Below are 15,895 nucleotides of genomic sequence, written 5' to 3'. Positions count from 1 at the left end.
TCGGATGAAATATGCTAATTTTTTTTTATAGGAATTTTGGGTTTTCATGAGCTGTATGCCCAAATCATCAATATTAAAACAATAAAAGGCTTGAACTACTTCAGTTGGTGTGTAATGAATCTAAAATATATGAAAGTCTAATGTTTATCAGTACATTACAGAAAATAATGAACTTTATCAGAATATGCTAATTGTGAGATACTGTACATTAAAGGGTTTCTACCACATCGTTTTGACAAATTTAGCTGTCAGACAGTAGCGATCCGCTAGTGTCTGCTCTCCCAAACAATGCTATTATAATAGCTTTTTGTGCAGCCGTTTCCATAAAAAACAAACTTTTATTGATATGCTAATGAGCCTCTAGGTGCTATGCGGGTGTCTTTTCAGCACCTAGAGGCTCGGTCTACCTTCACAAAATGCCGCCCAGCGCGTCCCTCCAGCCCGCCCATCTCCTCTGGAATACGATCCTACCTCTGAGTCAGTGGACGAATTCTCGCGCCTGCGCCATGCGCGTCTGTCTTTGGCGCAGGCACAGTGAATGTCTGACCGCTGCCTGCACAGACATCTCTGTCATCGGCGCAGGCGCAGTGAATGTCTGACCGCTCCCTGCACAGACATCTCCACTGCGCCTGCGCCGATGACCGAGATGTCTGTGCAGGCAGCGGTCAGACATTCACTGCGCCAAAGACAGACGCGCACGGCGCAGGCGCGAGAATTCGTCCGCTGACTCAGAGGTAGGATCACATTTCAGAGGAGATGGGCGGGCAGGAGGGACGCGCTGGGCGGCATTTTGTGAAGGTAGACCGAGCCTCTAGGTGCTGAAAAGACGCCCGTATAGCACCTAGAAGCTCATTAGCATATCAATACAAGTTCGTTTTTTTATGGAAACGGCTGCACAAAAAGCTATTATAATAGCATTGTTTGGTAGAGCAGACACTAGCGGATCGCTAGTGTCTGACAGCTAAATTTGTCAAAACGATGTGGTAGAAACCCTTTAAATGAACGGACAGCGCTGCCACTCATGAGATCCAGCGGCATTTCCTGCATTTACCGCATCAGGTCATAGTGTGCGCACTATATTCTTACATTGTATGCAGTCAGGACACAGAGCAGGGTGGGCAGAAGACCAGGGAGCGGTGAGTACAGCCAGCACCAGGAGCACTGCATTCACAGCTCCATAATTGAAGTACTCACTAGTATTTGCTTCATAAGACACACTGCCATTTTCCCCCACTTTTGAAAGGGGAAAGTGTATATTATAGAGGCAAAAAATATGGTAAAAAATATGCCACACCGCAGTTTCCAGCTCTGCCCAACCACCATAACCCATACAGATCATATATTAAAATGACTGTTATGGAAAGAGGACATATTAAAAAATATATATATTTTAACTGCATGATATGCTATTAAAGGGGTTATCCTAGAAAAGATAATGATCACCTATCCTCAGGACAGGTCATAATTAGTGTTGATCGAGCACAAAAGTGCTCAGGTGCTCTGGCCTGCTGGTGAGCTGACCCTGTAAAAGATTTTAGGTGCGGGCCTGCTGGCGAGTGGGGAGCTGATCCCTTGTTCATTTTTATAAGAGTCAACCTGTCAGCATTTTCAGTTGACAGACGGATATGCTTATCTGTTATAATGCCACCACCATCACTAAATACCCGCTCAGACAAAACACTAGCGGCAGGGCAGGCCAGCACCTCCAAGGTGTAGAGCGCCAGTTCATGTCACATGTCCAGCTTGGAAACCCAGTAGTTGTAAGGCACTGAGGGATCATTGAGGACGCTGACATAGTCTGCTATGTACTCCTTCACCATCTTCCAAAATGTTTCCCTCCTTGTGACACTAGGCCACGCATCAGGGTGAGGGTGCTGGCGGGGTGTCATGAAACTGTCCCAGGCTTTGGAGAGTGTTGCCCTACCTCTGTTGGAACTGGTGTGTGTTCCCCTTGTCTCCCCTCCTCGGTTGGCCAAGGAACTACGGACTCTGCCGCCAGCGTTGTCAGATGGAAAATTATGGAGCAATTTTTCAACAAGGATCTTCTGGTTTTGCACCATTTCGTCCTCTCCACTAGAAGAATGAGAGATAAGAAGTTCTCTTTGTAGCAGGGGTCGAGAAGGGTGAACAACCAGTAATCCGTGTTGTCTAAAATGCGTATAACGCACGGGTCTTTGGAAAGGCAGCCTAACATGAAGTAAGCCATGTGTGCCAGAGTACCCAACAGGCAAGACTTTGCTGTCGTCATCAGGAGGATCACTCTCAATCTCCTTATCCTCTTCCTCCTCTTCTGCCCACTCACGCTGAACAGATGGAATTAAACTTCCATGGGTACTACCTTCTGTAGCGGAGGCAACCGTCTCCTGCTCCTTCTCCTCTTCATCGTCCAATTTGCGCTGAGAAGTCGAACTGAGGGTGGTCTGGCTATCACCCTGTGTAATGTCTTCCCCCATTTCCACCTCTTCCACATGCAAAGTGTCATCCTTAATTGTGAGCAGCGAGTGCTTGAGTAGACACAGAAGTGGGATGGTTACGCTGATGATAGTGTTATCGCCGCTCACCATCTGTGTTGATTCCTCAAAGTTTCTTAAAACCTCACAGAGGTCAGACATCCATGCCCACTCCTCGCTTGTGAATAGCAGAAGCTGACTGGAAAGGCGACGACCATGTTGCAGCTGGTATTCCACTACTGTCCTCTGCTGCTCACAAAGCCTGGCCAACATGTGGAACGTCAAGTTCCAGCGCATGCTCACATTGCACAAAAGCCGGTGAGCTGGCAGTTTCAAGCGCTGCTGCAGTGTTGACAGACCGGCTGAAGCTGTCGATTACTTTTGGAAATGTGCACAGACACTCGGCGCACCTTCACCAGTAGCTCAGGCAAATTGGGGTAGGTTTTGAGAAACTGCTGAACCACTAGGTTTAAGACGTCGACTAGGCATGGGATGTGCATGAGCTTGCCGAGCTACAAAGCCACCACCAAGTTACGGTCATTATCAGACACAACAATTCCTGGTTCTAGGTTGAGTGGCGAGATCCACAGCTCAGTCTGGTCTCTTATCCCCTGCCAGAGCTCTGCAGCGGTGTGCTGTTTGTCCCCTAAGCATATCAGCTTCAGCACGGCCTGTTGCCGCTTCACCACTGCAGTGCTACACTGCTTCCAGCTACCGACTGATGACTGACTGGTGCTGCACGCAGATAATTCGGAGGTGGAAGTGGAGGAGAAGATGTGGGGTTAGAGCCACTAACGTAGGTGCTGGCGGAAACCCTGATCAACCTAGGGCCCGCAATCCTTGGTGCCGGTAGCCCCTGTGCCATCCCAGGGTACGACTCGCTCCTGGCCTCCACAACCTTCACCCAATGTGCCATCAGGGAAATGTAGCGTCCCTGGCTGAATGCACTTGTCCATGTGTCTGTGGTTAAGTGGACCTTCCCGGTAACTGCTTTGGTCAGGGCACGTGTGATGTTACAGGACACATGTTGGTGTAAGGCGGGCACGGCACATCTTGAAAAATAGTGGTGACTGGGGACTGCGTAACATGGGATGGCCGCCAACATGAGGCTGCGGAAGGCCTCAGTGTCCACAAGTCTAAATGGCAACATTTCCAGCTCCAGTAATTTGGAAAGCTGTGCATTTAGTGCTATGGCCTGTGGGTAGGTGGCTGGGTATTTGCGCTTGCATTCAAATGCCTGGGGTAAGGACATTTGGACGCTGCACTGGGACACGGAAGTGGATGTGGTCGCTGATGGTGCTTGCGAAGGTCCAGCTGCAGGGTGGGAGGCATCCGGGCCTGCGCCTTCGACAGGGGATTGGCCAGCATGTAACACAAGGGAAGAGGAGGCAGTGGTGTGACCCGCAGACACAGATTGTGGACCCAGGCGTTCCGCCCACCTATTACGGTGCTTTGATGCCATGTGACGGATCATGCTGGTGGTGGTGAGGTTGCTAGTGGTCACGCCCCTGCTCATTTTTGTATAGCACAGGTTGCAAATTACAATTCTTTTGTCGTCAGCACTTTCCTCGAAAAAGCGCCAGGCTGCAGAACACCTACCACTTGGCAAGGGAGATTTCCGCAAGTTGGTGCTCCGGGGAAGAGTTGCAGGCCCGTTTAGTGTGGCCTGCCTTCTCCCCTTTGCACCTCACTGCCTCTTCCAGCCTGTTGCGGTGCAGCAGATTTCTCCCCCTGCTGTCCTCGCTCGGCTTTCCACCTTCCCAGGCTGGGTCAGTAACTTCATCGTCCACCACCTCCTCTTCCATTTCCTCACTCTGCTCATCCTCCTGACTTGTTGACCTAACCACTACCTCAGTGATTGACAACTGTGTCTCATCCTCTTCATCAACCTCTTGAGACAGTTATTGCCGTTCCCCACTGTCATCTTCTTGTAATTGTAGACGCTCAAGAGTTTGAGAATCAGGGCACAAGATCTGTCCCTCTTCTAGTGTGCTTGGCGAGAGGGACAAATCAAGGAATGGCGCTGAAAAGAGCTCCTCAGAATATCCGAGTGTGGGATCATTTGTTTGCCCAGACTCTCCATGGTGGGAGGAAGGAGGATCAGGTTGAGGATTGGGTTGAGCAGACTCTTGGCTACTGAGACTAGACTTGGTGGAAGACAGGGTGGTGCTTATCCGACTGGAAGCATTATCTGGTGCAATCCAACCGACCACCTGGTCGCTTTGGTCTGACTTTAAGAGAGGTGTCCTGCGGCGCCCTGCAAACAGGGACACGAAGCTAGGTATCGTGGATGATTGTTTTTCTTGTGCTCTGGCAGCAGGCACAGTTTCACAGTGCCCAGGGCCAAGGTCTCTGCATGCACCATCAGCATCACTGCCACTGCCCTGTCCCTTGCTGCTCGCCTTCTTCATATTAAATGTTATATACAGTATGATTGAAAGTCTGTCACGTGTACAGTAGCGTAGGATTTGGAAGTATATGCCCAAACAAATTTAAAAAGGTATTTTGGATGTGGAAACGTCACACAGGAGATATCCCTCAGATAATGTCAATGCTGTCACCAGCGGCTAATGAAAAATTACAGGGAATGTCACAGGTATTTGGGATGAGGAAACGTTATACGGAGAGGTAACACCAGTAATGTCACTGTACGTAGCCTCTACGCAAAAAAGTACACTGTATGTCACAGATACATTTTTTAACCGCACACGTTACACTGGAGATGTGCCCCTGGTAATATCAGAAGCGGATACCATCCATTGAAAAAGTACACCGACAAGCTGACACCGTCTACGGAAACAGTACACTGTATGTCACAGATACATTTTTTCAGCGCACATGTTACACTGCAGATGTGGGCCTGGTAATGTCACTGTCCTCAGCGGACACAGTCTACAGCAAAAGTACACTGGATGTCACAGATATTTTTTGGATGCGCACACTTTACACTGAAGATGTGGCGCAGCTTATGTCACTGTCCTCAGCAGACACCGTCTACAGAAAAAGTACAGTGGATGTCACAGATATTTTTTGGGATGCGCACACTTTACACTGGAGATGTGGCGCCGCCAAAGTCACTGTCCGCAGTGGACACCGTCTACGGAAAAAGGACCCTGGATGTCACAGATATTTTTTGGATGCGTAAACTTTACACAGGAGATGTGGCTCAGCTAATGTCACTGTCCGCAGCGGACACCATCTACGGAAAAAGTACACTGGATGTCAGATATTTTTGGGATGCGCACACTTTACACTGGAGATGTGACGCAGCTTATGTCACTGTCCGCAGCGGACACCATCTACGGAGAAAGTACACTGGATGTCACAGATTTTTGGGGGATGTGCACACTTTACACTGGAGATGTGGCGCAGCTAATGTCGCTGTCTGCAGCAGCCTAACTATTGTATGCTATTTACCGCAGGATGCGCTAAAAATAGATATTACTGCCACACACAATAGACCTTAAAAGGACTTTTGGGTCTCTGAAAAGTTTTGGTGGTAAAAATATTCTTAACCACTTCAGCCCCGCTAGCTGAAACCCCCTTCATGACCAAGCCACTTTTTACACTTCGGCACTACACTCCTTTCACCGTTTATCGCTCGGTCATGCAACTTACCACCCAAATGAATTTTACCTCCTTTTCTTCTCACTAATGGAGCTTTCATTTGGTGGTATTTTATTGCTGCTGACATTTTAACTTTTTTTGTTATTAATCGAAATGTAACAATTTTTTTGCAAAAAAATGACATTTTTCACTTTCAGCTGTAAAATTTTGCAAAAAAAAATGACATCCATATATAAATTTTTCGCTAAATTTATAGTTCTACATGTCTTTGATAAAAAAAAAATGTTTGGGCAAAAAAAAAATGGTTTGGGTAAAAGTTATAGTGTTTACAAACTATGGTACAAAAATGTGAATTTCCGCTTTTTGAAGCAGCTCTGACTTTCTGAGCACCTGTCATGATTCCTGAGGTTCTACAATGCCCAGACAGTAGAAAAACCCCACAAATGACCCCATTTCGGAAAGTAGACACCCTAAGGTATTCGCTGATGGGCATAGTGAGTTCATAGAACTTTTTATTTTTTGTCACAAGTTAGCAGAAAATGATGATGATTTATTTATTTTTATTTTTTTCTTACAAAGTCTCATATTCCACTAACTTGCGACAAAAAATAAAAAATTCTAGGAACTCGCCATGCCCCTCACGGAATACCTTGGGGTGTCTTCTTTCCAAAATGGGGTCACTTGTGGGGTAGTTATACTGCCCTGGCAATTTAGGGGCCCAAATGTGTGAGAAGAACTTTGCAATCGAAATGTGTAAAAAATGACCTGCGAAATCCAAAAGGTGCACTTTGGAATATGTGCCCCTTTGCCCACCTTGGCTGCAAAAAAGTTGGGGAATGTGTTTTGGGGTGTCATTTTACATATACCCATGCTGGGTGAGAGAAATATCTTGGCAAAAGACAACTTTTCCAATTTTTTTATACAAAGTTGGCATTTGACCAAGATATTTTTCTCACCCAGCATGGGTATATGTAAAATGACACCCCAAAACACATTCCCCAACTTCTCCTGAGTACGGCGATACCAGATGTGTGACACTTTTTTGCAGCCAAGGTGGGCAAAGGGGCATATATTCCAAAGTGCACCTTTCGGATTTCGCAGGCCATTTTTTACACATTTTGATTGCAAGGTACTTCTTACACATTTGGGCCCCTAAATTGCCAGGGCAGTATAACTACGCCACAAGTGACCCCATTTTGGAAAGAAGACACCCCAAGGTATTCCGTGAGGGGCACAGCGAGTTCCTAGAATTTTTTATTTTTTGTCGCAAGTTAGTGGAATATGAGACTTTGTAAGGGAAAAAGAAAAAAAAAGAAAAATCATCATTTTCCGCTAACTTGTGACAAAAAATTAAAAATTCTAGGAACTCGCCGTGCCCCTTACGGAATACCTTGGGGTGTCTTCTTTCCAAAATGGGGTCACTTGTGGCGTAGTTATACTGCCCTGGCAATTTAGGGGCCCAAATGTGTAAGAAGTACCTTGCAATCAAAATCTGTAAAAAATGGCCTGTGAAATCCGAAAGGTGCACTTTGGAATATGTGCCCCTTTGCCAACCTTGGCTGCAAAAAAGTGTCACACATCTGGTATCGCCGTACTCAGGAGAAGTTGGGGAATGTGTTTTGGGGTGCCATTTTACATATAACCATGCTGGGTGAGAGAAATATCTTGGCAAAAGATAACTTTTCCCATTTTTTTATACAAAGTTGGCATTTGACCAAGATATTTATCTCACCCAGCATGGGTATATGTAAAATGACACCCCAAAACACATTGCCCAACTTCTCCTGGGTACGGCGATACCAGATGTGTGACACTTTTTTGCAGCCTAGATGCGCAAAGGGGCCCAAATTCCTTTTAGGAGGGCATTTTTAGACATTTGGATCCCAGACTTCTTCTCACACTTTCGGGCCCCTAAAAAGCCAGGGCAGTATAAATACCCCACATGTGACCACACTTTGGAAAGAAGACACCCCAAGGTATTCAATGAGGGGCCTGGCGAGTTCCTAGAAATTTTTTTTTTTTGCATAAGTTAGCGGATATTGATTTTTTTTTAGTTTTTTTCTCACAAAGTCTCACTTTCCGCTAACTTAGGACAAAAATTTCAATCTTTCATGAACTCAATATGCCCCTCACGGAATACCTTGGGGTGTCTTCTTTCCGAAATGGGGTCACATGTGGGGTATTTATACTGGAATATAAATGTCTAAAAATGTTTACGCATTTGGATTTCGTGAGGGGTATGGTGCGTCCATGTGAGATTTTATTTTTTGACACAAGTTAGTGGAATATGAGACTTAGTAAGAAAAAACAAAAACAAAGAAAAAAATTTCCGCTAACTTGTGCCAAAAAAAATGTCTGAATGGAGCCTTACCGGGGGGGGGTGATCAATGACAGGGGGGTGATCAATGACAGGGGGGTGATCACCCATATAGACTCCCTGATCACCCCCCTGTCATTGATCACCCCCCTGTAAGGCTCCATTCAGACGTCCGTATGATTTTTACGGTTCCATGGATACATGGATCGGATCCACAAAACACATGCGGACGTCTGAATGGAGCCTTACAGGGGGGTGATCAATGACAGGGGGTGATCAGGGTGATCACCCCCCCTGTAAGGCTCCATTCAGACGTCCGCATGATTTTTACGGATCCATGGATACATGGATCGGATCCACAAAACACATGCGGACGTCTGAATGGAGCCTTACAGGGGGGTGATCAATGACAGGGGGTGATCAGGGTGATCACCCCCCTGTCACTGATCACCCCCCCTGTAAGGCTCCATTCAGACGTCCGCATGATTTTTACGGATCCATGGATACATGGATCGGATCCACAAAACACATGCGGACGTCTGAATGGAGCCTTACAGGGGGGTGATCAATGACAGGGGGTGATCAGGGTGATCAGGGTGATCACCCCCCTGTCACTGATCACCCCCCCTGTAAGGCTCCATTCAGACGTCCGCATGATTTTTACGGATCCATGGATACATGGATCGGATCCACAAAACACATGCGGACGTCTGAATGGAGCCTTACAGGGGGGTTATCAATGACAGGGGGTGATCAGGGTGATCACCCCCCTGTCACTGATCACCCCCCCTGTAAGGCTCCATTCAGACGTCCGCATGATTTTTACGGATCCATGGATACATGGATCTGATCCACAAAACACATGCGGACGTCTGAATGGAGCCTTACAGGGGGGTTATCAATGACAGGGGGGTGATCAGGGTGATCACCCCCAGGGGGGTGATCAGGGGGGTGATCAGGGTGATCACCCCCCTGTCACTGATCACCCCCCCTGTAAGGCTCCATTCAGATGTCCGCATGATTTTTACGGATCCATGGATACATGGATCGGATCCACAAAACACATGCGGACGTCTGAATGGAGCCTTACAGGGGGGTGATCAATGACAGGGGGGTGATCAGGGAGTGTATATGGGTGATCACCCGCCTGTCATTGATCACTCCCCTGTAAGGCTCCATTCAGACGTCCGCATGTGTTTTGCGGATCCGATCCATGTATCCATGGATCCGTAAAAATCATGCGGACGTCTGAATGGAGCCTTACAGGGGGGTGATCAATGACAGGGGGGTGATCAATGACAGGGGGTGATCAGGGAGTGTATATGGGTGATCACCCGCCTGTCATTGATCACCCCCCTGTAAGGCTCCATTCAGACGTCCGTATGCGTTTTGCGGATCCGATCCATGTATCCGTGGATCCGTAAAAATCATACGGACGTCTGAACGGAGCCTGACAGGGGGGTGATCAATGACAGGGGGGTGATCAGGGAGTTTATATAGGGTGATTATGGGTGATCAGGGGTTCATAAAGGGTTAATAGGTGACGGGGGGGGGGGGTGTAGTGTAGTGTAGTGTTTGGTGCGACTTTACTGACCTACCTGTGTCCTCTGGTGGTCGATCCTAACAAAAGGGACCACCAGAGGACCAGGTAGGAGGTATATTAGACGCTGTTATGAAAACAGCGTCTAATATACCTGTTAGGGGTTAAAAAATTCGGATCTCCAGCCTGCCAGCGAGCGATCGCCGCTGGCAGGCTGGAGATCCACTCGCTTACCTTCCGTTCCTGTGAGCGCGCGCGCCTGTGTGCGCGCGTTCACAGGAAATCCCGGCCCTCGTGAGATGACACATATATGCGTGACTCTGCGCAGGGCTGCCACCTCCGTCCCGCAGATCTGCGTTAGGCGGTCCGGAGGTGGTTAAATAACTTTTTACACTGTCTGTCCCTTCGTCAGCACAGCTTTCCCTGACTAAGAATGACCCAAAGATGCGTCATCTTGTGCTATATAGCACCCGATGACGCGTTCCGGCCAGCCAATCACTGTAATTCCAGCAGCCAACTTGGCTACAGAATTACAGTGAGGGCAGTACTTTCCTGCACGTTTATTGGCTGCATAGCAGCCAAGAAACGTCTGGGGCGGAGACTCGAGCATTGCGCTCAAGCACAGACATATGATAGATAGATAGTTATAGACAGATATATGATAGATATAGATAGATACATACATACATAATAGATAGATAGATAGATAGATAGATAGATAGATAGATATTGTGACACAGTGAGAGGTTTGGTCTGGGAAAACTGGTATTTTCCTCACAGCATGTGCTGCTGGGCTTATTTACAGCCAGGTGAGGTCAAATACCAGACCGGATTTTAAATGCCGGTCCGGGTTTTGGCAGAACCTGGCTGTTCTTAAATAGGACCAGTGGGCTGAGGTCGTCGCTCCATTTCTGGCATCCGATTCCCAGCAGATGTATTTCGACTTGCTGGACGAACAAGCGGCCGACTGCCAAAAAGTAAAGGGTGAGATGTTAGCAAGACTGGGGGTGAATGTGTTGGTCCGCGCCCAGCGGGAACATCAGTGGGGGTTTAAGCCGGCTGAGCCTGTAAGGACCCAGTATTATGACTTACTCCACCTCTTGCAAAAGTGGCTACAGCCTGATGTGCTGAGTCCCCTGGCTATGCTGGATAGACTATTAGCCGATATGTTCTGGATGGCTTTGCCATAACCTCTCCAGCACTGGATCGGTCAGGTGTTTCCTGTCAATGCCCTTGAGATGGTGGACCTGGTGGAACGCTATGAAGCTATCAGGAATCTAAGGGAGGGTTCTGTCGGAAGGGGGGTTGGCAAAACCTGGAAATCTCAACCCCAGGCCCGGAGATTTGAGCCGATAAAACCCGCCTGGGATGTACCCACGGCGGACCTGGCTCTGCTAGTCTGCTGGCGGTGTCAGGAGCCTGGCCATGTAGGGGCTGACTGTCCCTATCGGGTTGAGCCCATGGACACTAACTTTGGCTACCGTCAGTCGCTATATGCCAAGAGGCTGTGTGCAACAGGTACCCCAGAGTCTCTAGATCACTTGTGCCAGGTGGAAGTGGGAGACACTCAGGCAGAGGCTCTCCTGGACTCAGGGAGTCTGGTGACCCTAGTAAGGACTACCCTGGTGCGGTCCACTGAGTACACTGGCTGGAAAGTAGGGGTATTTGCATCCACGGAGACTTAAAAGACTACCCCACTGCTCTGGTATCTCTAACCACGGTGGCCGGTAGATGGACCCACGAGGTGGCTGTTGCCACAAATCTACATTATGAACTCATAATAGGGAGAGACTTCCAGGGTTCCAGACACTGTGGCTTGCCATGAGAGTGACTTATACCCATGAGACAGGGGTAACCCTAGCAGAGTGGCCCAGCTCAGGGGGGAGACCAGAACCCTGGGAACCTGAGACCGAAGGTCCAGCGGTAGGGGTGACCGCCACTTTGGTGGAAGAGGGGGAGACAACCCCGCTAAGTGTGATGGTGGGAGATGTGGAGAACTTGCCTCCGGGTCCTGAGTTGGGAGACCTCAATATCTCCAGGGATAATTTTGGTACCGCCCAACGTCGGGACCCAACCCTATCCCGCTCCTGGGAGAATGTGTTAATAGTAGATGGTGAACCACAACAACCTGGGGCAGAGTCAGTGATTCCCCGTTTTGTGGTTCATCAGGATATGTTGTATCGGGTAAACCAACTACGGGGTGAGCCTATTGAACAGTTGGTGGTCCCCAAGGCTTATTGCAAGCTTGTGTTAGATCTAGCCCACCAACACGTTCTCGGGGGTCACCTGGGGCTGCAGAAAACACAGGATCGTATTCTACAGCGGTTTTACTGTCCCAGCATATTCAAAGAAGTGGAAGAGTTTTGTAAGTCTTGCCCGACCTGCCAGATAACTAGCAAAGTACCGTTTGACCGAATAGCTATGGACATCATAGGCCCAGTACCAAAGTCCGCCAGAGGGCATCAACACATCTTAGTCATTCTAGACTACGCCACAGCGACATATCTCGGCCAAACTCATAGCTAAGGAGTTAATGGAGATGTTTTCCTGAGTATGACTACCTAAAGAAATTCTGACCGACCAAGGGACCCCTTTTATGTCCAAGGTGATGAGGAAACTCTAAGTTGCTGCACATAAAACAACTACGGATGTCAGTTTACCATCCGCAAACAGACGGTCTGGTAGAACGGTTTAACCAAACATTAAAAAATATGTTGAAAAGGTAGTGTCTAAAGATGGGAAGGACTGGGACCTCCTTCTGCCATATCTCATGTTCGCAGTGCGAGAGGTACCCCAGGCCTCTACTGGGTTCTCACCCTTCGAACTGCTATATGGCATACACCCTCGTGGTCTCTTGGATGTGGCCAAAGAGGCGTGGGAACAACAACCCACTCCACATAAAAGTGTCATTGAGTACGTTACCCAGATGCAAGATCGGATAGAGCCAGTGTTGCCTCTTGTTAGGGAGCATATGGAGGCAGCTCAGGGAGCCCAGAGTCGGGTCTATAATCAGCAGGCTCGGGTCCAGACCTTTAACTCGGGTTTTGGTACTGGTGCCGACCGTGGAAAGTAAGTTCCTGGCTAGGTGGCAGGTGCCCTACGAGGTACTCGTAAGTTCCTGGCTAGGTGGCAGGAGCCCTACGAGGTACTCGAGAAAATTGGAGATGTAAACTACAAGGTACACCAGCCAGGGTGGAGAAATTCGGAGCAGGTTTAACATGTGAATTTTACTCAAACCATGGAAAGATAGGGAAACCTATATAGAAGACAGCCATGGCCGAGTTTTCTAGGAGAAGAGGTACCGGCCCCTCTGATGCAAGAGAGGCTGCTGCCACAGTAAAAATTGCTGACAGCCTCTCATCTAAACAGACTCAGGAGGCCAGGGAGTTTGTTAGTCGGAACACTGATGTGTTCTCGAACCTCCCTGGCCTCACTTCCATAATCCAGCATGACATTGTCACTGAGCCTCAGGCAAAAGTCTGATTAAAACCATACCGGGTGCCCGAGGCTCAGTGACAAGCCATATCGGAGGAGGTGCAGCTATTGTTGCAGCTAGACGTCATTGAAGAGTCAAAAAATGAATGGGCCAGTCCTACAGTATTGATATCCAAGCCGGACGGGACGGTTTTGTAACGAATTTCAAAAACTTAACGAGGTTTCCAAATTCGCTGCGTATCCCATGCCCCAGGTGGATGAGCTCATCGAGAGGTAAGGACAAGCCTAGTATTTTTCTGTTTTGGACCTCACGAAAGGGTACAGGCAGGTGCCCTTAATGGAGGCTGCCAAAGAGAAAAGTGCCTTCATCACGCCTGAGGGGCTGTATCAATATAAGGTATTACCCTTTGGTCTGCATGATGCCCCCGCCACTTTTCAGCTACTAATGGACATTGTGCTTCGTCCACATCTTCGGTACGCTTCGGCTTGCCTGGACGATATTGTCATCCACAGTACCGACTGGGAAAGACACCTATCCAAAGTGCAGGCTGTAGTGGACTCCCTTCAGAATACTGGCCTAACCACTAACCCCCAAAAAATGTGCGATAGGGTTAGAAGAGACTAAGTACCTGGGGTATGTCATTGGGCGCGAAGTAATCAAACCCCAAGTAAACAAAAAAGAGGTGATACGGATTTGGCCCCGACCTGTCACCACCAGGCAAATAAAATAATTCCTGGGAATGGTGGGCTATTACATGAGGTTTGTTCCCCACTTTGCTACTCTAGCCGCGTCCTTGACAGGACTCTTGAAGGTACACAAGTCAATGATGGTTCGCTGGGATGATCGGGCGGAAGAGGCTTTCTCAGCTTTAAAGTCGGCCCTGTGGGGGTCCCTGGTTTTGTTGACACTCGACTTCAAAAGGGAGTTTATAGTACAAACCGGCCTCGGTGCTGTACTGTCTCAGGAAGTCAACGAGGAGGAGCATCCCATTGTCTTCCTCAGCCGTAAGCTCACCCCGGCCGAGACCCAGTATAGTAGTGCCGGGCACTAGAATCTCTCTGCTATTATTTATTAGGGAGAAAACTCTGCCTGGTGACTGACCACTCCCTCTCAAGTGGATGAGCCAGGCCAAGGACAGAAATGCCCAGGTCACCCGATGGTTTCTCTACCTACAAAACTTTAAGTTTTCGGTGGAACACAGGGCAGGCTGGTTACACGGAAACACGGATGCCCTGTCCTGGGTATACTGTCTGGCGTTTGCTCACCCCCTCAGGGCTGAACAAAGCGGGGAGTATGTAATACAGTGAGAGGTTTTGCTATGGGAAAAAAGGTATTTTCCTCCCAGCATGTGCTGGTGGGCTGATTTACAGCCAGGTGAGGTCAAATACCGGACCTGGATTTTAAATGCCGGTCCGGGTTTTTGCCAGCACCTGGCCTGTTCTTAAATAGGCAGCTGGGCTCCAAAGCCATGTCTCAGTGTTGGATCTGGGAGCCTCGTGTCTGGATGATGGCTTGCTACCTGTTTGGTGTGAAAAACAGGTTAGTGCTGCTATCAGCAAGGACTCTTTGAGGCAGAATTGCCGCATGGTGTGAATTACCACCAACAGTTTGGTGCTGCTATAAAAAAACTGAACTGTTTGATCCAAAGAATTTGTTGTTGCCTCTATACTGCGTCCGCTAATCCTGTCTACCAGAGCGAGTACCCACAATAGATAGATAGATAGATAGATAGATAGATAGATACTTTTGTGGCTGGAAGTTCACAGTGGGTTAAATATGTTCTGTGGTGCACTGTGCGCCTTCACAACTGCGCAGCCCACTCACAGCTCCCCTGCTTCATATTCTCTTCAGCAAAGGCATCATTGAAGTGCTCAGAATGAAATTATATTAATAAACATACTCCCACTCCAAGTTAGAAAAGTGAAGTAGATAACAAGGAAAGTAAAAAAATCTGCATTCCCACTCAGAAACAGAATTGCACAGCGCAGCTACCTCCTCTTCCTCCTCCTCCTAATGTTCTGTTTAGTTCGGATAGTTTTTCCTCAAATCCTAATTACAAAGTTGTTCAACATTTGCATTAAATATCCTAAACAGTGTCGATGGGGTTCTTTGTGCACTCGTAAATAATACTTAATACACAGCAATTACTTGAATTCCAGATGTGCACCAATCAATTCATTGTGCGGCTGCTTCAGATATAAGCAATGCTGGTACCTGGTGCCCCACTAGTCTCTGTTTCCTGCTCGCTCCGAACACAGGCATTGACTGCTCAGCCAATCATTTCCTGTGTGTCAAGAGGGATGAAGATGTAAAGCTCAGTGGGGACTTGGGAAATGCAGGAACAGGAGCAGTGGGGGATCACTGAGGCGAGTATCACATCTTGTGTTTTTTTTTTTTAGGCTACTGTATTTTGTCCATGTTTCGTAAAAAAAAAAACTAAAAAAAAAAGTTTACTGGCGGTCATCCCCCCTGACGTTTTGAGGACCTGAAGCTATACAGTAAGTGAACTTATATTCACATTCATTGTAGGAAAAAGGGAGAAGAGGCTTCCACTGTTCACATTTTCTATTTTAGACCTTAATCTT

The sequence above is a fragment of the Bufo gargarizans genome, chromosome 6 (genome assembly GCF_014858855.1).
Source record: "Bufo gargarizans isolate SCDJY-AF-19 chromosome 6, ASM1485885v1, whole genome shotgun sequence".
NCBI lineage: Eukaryota > Metazoa > Chordata > Amphibia > Anura > Bufonidae > Bufo > Bufo gargarizans.
This window is presented reverse-complemented; position numbering follows the sequence as displayed.